Here is a 5,619-nt window from a genome sequence, read left to right on the forward strand (position 1 = left end):
CATTTTAGTGTCATTCAAGTGTTCATCACTTTTTTCAATTTAAATCTAGCTATTTAGAGAAAAGGAACTCATCCCATTGTTCTATTTCATTAATATTCTTGAGTTTAGAAAAGAACTTAATAAAACTATACAAATAAGTAGTTTGTTGAGTTCAACTATCTATTAAATTGCATTTCATTATAGGGTCAAAAATATCTCGAGACCTATTGTTTTTAAAAGAAAAACATTCTTTTCCTTATGTTTCTTAGATTCTATCACAAGGTTTATTCAATCAATTACAAAGCTCAATTACCACTATATATATATATATATATATATATATATATATATATATATATAGTAACACTTCTTTTCATGGTAAAAAAACAATAAAAAAACCAGTAAAATTATTTGTGGGAGCATATAATTACTTGACTAGGATCAATGTTGTAAACTATCATTGAGATTGTTTTAACAGATTTAAAATTCATAAGTGTTATTGTGATGCAAAAGAAACACATGAGAAAAAAAAATTAAAAGTAACAAAAAGGGCTATAAGAAAAAAGGGAAAAAAATTAATAATAAGAAAGAAAGAAGCAACAATTGCCAAGAAAAAAGAGAGAGAAGTAGTAGTTGAAAAAGATAAAGTAATAAAGAAGAAAACATTAGAAGCTTTGGAAAAAAATGAGAAGAAAAAAAATTATAAAAAAACTAGTTTGTTGCATATTATATGCAACAACACTTGATTTTCTTAATAATAGTGTAATTCTTGTTTAGTATTATTTAATAATATAATTGATCAATCAAAACTTTATAATTTAAAAATATAAGATTAATTTTATTGCACACCATTATATGGTAGAATAAAATAGAATATACTAGAAAGTGTTTAGAAAAAATTATAATTTATAAACATATTTATAAATTATAAATATAATATTAATTTAAATGACAAACAACTATTAAATAGTAGAATCTCCCAGAATATATAAATATATTTTTGATGTATCTATCAGCTCCCTCTCCTCGATAGAAAAATTTTGGATGTTAAGGGCTTTCTATTGAGTAAAGTTTCCTTGCATTTTTTCTTGCTAAACACCCAGCACCCATAGCTTATTATGAAGGTGGAGAAGGTTGGAAATGGTTCCTCCATGCTAGATGTGGCATTGGTATGTCCTCTTCTTGGCAAGAAAGAATAAGAATTCTCACTCAAGCTAAAAGTTTATTCTATATTTGTGGCTATTGTAGGAGTGTTGGCATTGCTTTCATTAGCTTCGAGTTTACAAATCTTTTTTCTGCCATCTTTATCAAGTGCAATATATGTCATCCAAGTGAAAAAGAGAGACTAAGGCATTTCTTTTTTCTCATATCTATCCCAGAGCAAGTTACTAAGGCACTCAAGGAGCACAAAACAATGTTTGTGAGACTGGATGTATATATTAACTATGTAGGCATTGCTGAGCAAAGGGACTTCCTTAGCAATGCAAAATGGTGCAAGGCCTTGAGCGTGAACCTATCAAATGCACAATCCAAAAAATAAGTCTCAATTCTCACAATTTCCTCATTCCACATTCTTCAAGAGAGCACATTCTAGCCATAAGAATCTGATGCGGGAGAGGAAGAACATTGTGTTAAACTTAATGCTTTATGACTTTATGAGAGAAATGACAAGCTGTTTGGAAGCAATTGAGGAGGATTGGGTGTCATATTTACACTTATTTCTCTGCTATGATCTAGATGAAGTGATGGGGAAGTTCTAGAAGAAGAATTGAGTTCTAAATGAATGCATATCAAATTTCATTACTACTACATCCAAAAATGAAAGTAAAGTGATGAAAAACTTTTTTCAACTTTGAAAGGGTAAGGTGTAAGCTTTATATATAAAGAATGCTGAAAGTTATTGTGAGTATGGGATGGGTTTGGGTATCTGGGAGCTAGGATTGTATGTATCTAGGAAAGCCAATAGCAATGTTGTAGCATGTTTCTTTGATAAATTTAGTTACTTATCTTTTTTAGTCTAACAAGAGACAAAGTTTTCATAGACATTAGTATCCAGTTTAACTCTAGTTCAAAAAGCAATTTGCTCTTTACTGTGTTAATAAATTATGTTACTACTTTCTTTTGAAGTTTTCGACTACATAAACCTTTATTTATCATTATGTTTCTAATTACGCACTATTTTAAAAAAAGTGGTTCTAGCATAAATTTAAATAGCTATAAATATAACGAAACAAGCATTTGCTCCGTAACGAAAAAATCCAAATAAATAGGAATAAGAACCACCCCAGCAAGTTCTGGCCTGTTGAATTTTGGTTTGAAAATTTGGCTGAAGTGTCGGCGGTGTCCACGATGCGAGAGAACGCGTTCAAGCCCTAGCCAGCGTTCGATCGCCAATGCCAGAGGACGATGCATATCGATTCGAGGTTACGGGGCCAAAGCGCAAGCATTTCAACTGGTAAAGAATCTCGCCGCCCTAGCTGCATTGCTCTGTTTGAAGCGATTCTTGGCGGGCTGGGTGTGTGATTTTGGCAGTAGAATCCCGTTTCGATTGATTCCAATCGCCCCCGACAGAATTCTCAGCTACCCTAGGCTTGTCTTTGGATCATAGCCTTTCATTTGTCCCATTTTGGTGTCTCTTTCGTTCACTTGCGTGCTAAGGGCTGATTGATAAGTAGCTAGAGTTATTTCGATGGCTAGTCTTTAGTGGATTGGTCCTCACTTCTCCATTCTTTTTTTTTTGTTGTTTCGCAAAGCTTGCTTGGGCTTGAGTTCATTGTCTACTTTTTTGTTTCATTGCTGCTAAAGACTTGGTCCGGCTAGAGTTCTCGTCCTTTAAAAGCTTTTTATCTCGATTCCTCGCGAGTTCTTACCATACATTCTTTCCAGGGATGTTCCGGACGACAAAAGAGCAATCTTGGCATGCCTTGTGTCAAGCGTGTACTCACTCCAGCACGACAGATCGAAAAACTACACAGGAACTCCGCAAGCTCTCGCTCCTCCCTGGTGGACGTCCTTCAACTACGAGCTCCTCGACGTGATCCTCGGCAATGACAAGCTCCGGATCAACGGCGCAGTGTTCGTGTGGAACTACAAAAACCACTGGAAGCCTGCCAGAGCTCCGATGGTGGTCCTGGCGCTCAGAGGCACGGACAGCCTAACCAGCGACCTCATCGTCGACTTCAAGATCGCCAACCAGGAGCTTTACAAGACGCTCTCCGAAACGCCGTCGCATGGCATGGCAAGGACAACGTTTGCATCACGGGGCACTCGCTCGGAGCAGCGGTGGCGCTCTCCGCCGCTCGGATGATGGCATCGCAGGGCCAGTTCGTCGAGGCTCATCTCTTCAATCCTCCATTCTCGTCCTCGACCGCTCCATACAAGTCACTCTTCGGTGCTGAGACTTACAGCAATCTCCAAGAGGTTTACACCGTTGCAAAGGCCGGGCTCGTCAACTTACTGGTGGATGCCGCAAAGAGAAGGGAGTCCGAGGCAGAGTTTGCGGCACTTGGAAGCTGGTACCCGGACATGTATGTTCATCCCAGTGATCCGGTATGCTCGGGCTTTCTCGAGCACTTCAAGAACTATCAGTATATGCTACAGGGGAAGTACGCGAGATTGGCGATGCCTCACGAATCCATCCGGGGCGTGCTCTGCTCCTCCAAAGCGAAGCCGCATCACCTCCTCCCCTCGGCAAGGCTTCACGTCCCAGCGGATGAAGGCAAAGCTGCGAGTGCTCGAGACGCTCATTCTCTTACACAGTGGTGGTCGGATGGAGCAGTCGTTCAGGTGCAATTTGTCAACTTGACAGGTCAAGAACACTTGGATCATCCGCTGCAAATCCCGTTTGGGGGGATAAGCTACGAAGCTATGGTGTAGTACGCGGCTATGACTTCATGGTACATATTTTCTCTGTGCTCAAAGAACCCACCCGAGAAAAAAGTTTTTATTTTTCCTGTGCTAGACCAAGGTTTGAAGAGAACGCGGCGTGTTTTCGACGTTCAATCTGACTGGAAGAACGTCACAGGTGGATGTTTACCACGTCATGACTTTACAATGAACACTTTCATTGTCTGCTCGAGCCAAAGCCTTCAAAGTACGTTTGCTCGCGTTTGTTTTTGTTAGATGGTTAAAGAGAGAAAAATGCCGGATAATGAGGGTTGGCGGTTTCAACAAGAGAAGCACAAGCCCAGTGAGGACAGATAGTGGGAATAACTTCAGAAAGAAGAAGCTGAGCTTCCCGAAAATGAGATTTTTTCGTCACTCTTTAGGTTATGAGAAGGGTTTACTCGTGGTAATCTTGTCAGTTCCTTTTGGGGCTCATCCTTTTGCAGTACTATAAGGTACTCTTCTAGGGATTGCCCTTGTGATGAAGAAACAAGCGCCTGTGTTGCTGCAAGACGACACTTTGGAGACGGTTCTCAGCTATGTGGACCTGGCCACACTAGCGACCTCATGCTCCGCCGTTTGCAAGTCATGGAACGCCATCATCGGCGATCCATCCTTTCGCCGCCGCTGGTGCCAAAACAGTGGCCACAAGGAATCCTTGCGGCTTATGACTAGCTCCTTCGACTACGGCGAGCGTTGCCACGCCTGGGATCCATCACGGCCCCAACGCAGCGTGGAGTTTCCGTTGCCCCACAAAACGGAAGAATTTCCTAACGCTCAAGTGGTTGCTTCCGCGGGTGGCCTGGTATGCGTCTTCAGGACGCACAGGGGCATGGTTGATCCTGCTGATGATGTGTTTCACCTGGTGGTGGGGAATCCAGTGACCCAAGAGTGGAGCGAACTACCACCGCTCCATTGGGAGGACAGAGAAAGATGCACTTTAGCGGGAGTGATCGACTTTGCCATGTTCGTCGACAAGAATGGCTTCAAAGTCGGTCTGCACTACACCGCTGTCGACTTCTCAGGCCACTGGTGCTGCATCTACGACTCGGCAACGCGCTCCTGGTCTTCTCTCCCCAAGCTCCCGTTCTCGCCAGCCTACGTCAAAATGAAGGCGCAGCGGCTTTCAGATTACAGCGTGGACATGGCACCCCCTGCTGTATTCCCAGGCTTGGACGATTACTTCTACGATCTCACCATCCTGGGATTTTACGACTTTGGCCGCGCCAGGTGGAGCACCGGCGCAGCCTGAGGATTACAACAGGCCTGGAAGACAAGGTTGACCCGGATGGAGAGATCCTGCGCTGCGTTTTGCCGTTCCCGGGACTGTGCACCGCGAGGCTGTGGGAGTACAATGGCCAGCGATACCTGGCAAGTGGCTGGGTGTATGCGGGAGGCTACCGCGAGTCAGGGGTGTCCGGAGTTGATGGCTATGGCGTGTGGAAGGTTGACGACAAGGGTGGCTTGGTTGCCGTCTCTGCAAAGACCCATAAATCGATCCTTCGTCAAGTGTACGCTGGGCAGCGCTCTATGGGAGCGGTTTTCCGTTGTTCTGTTCATGCAGAGGCCAATCTGGTGATCTTTTCAGAGACAGGGCTCATGTTTGTTTACGACTTGAGCACAGGGGATTGGGGCGGAGTAGGGGGGCACGTAGATGAATATTCAAAAGCAGTGATTTTTCGCCCGTCCCTCAGGGCACCTAGATGATCCAGAAAGGAGGATGAACGCCACACAAACAGGTATTGTTAATCCTGA

At 42.9% G+C, this 5,619-nt stretch overlaps 1 pseudogene; it reads left to right on the forward strand.

Annotated features, from left to right (window-relative positions):
• The first annotated feature begins 2,286 nt into the window (after window positions 1–2,286).
• LOC9655909 lies at window positions 2,287–3,934 on the forward strand (annotated as a pseudogene).
• The last annotated feature ends 1,685 nt before the right edge of the window (window positions 3,935–5,619 follow it).

This window comes from Selaginella moellendorffii, unplaced genomic scaffold (assembly GCF_000143415.4).
Source record: "Selaginella moellendorffii unplaced genomic scaffold, v1.0 SELMOscaffold_45, whole genome shotgun sequence".
In the NCBI taxonomy this organism is placed as follows: Eukaryota; Viridiplantae; Streptophyta; class Lycopodiopsida; order Selaginellales; family Selaginellaceae; genus Selaginella; species Selaginella moellendorffii.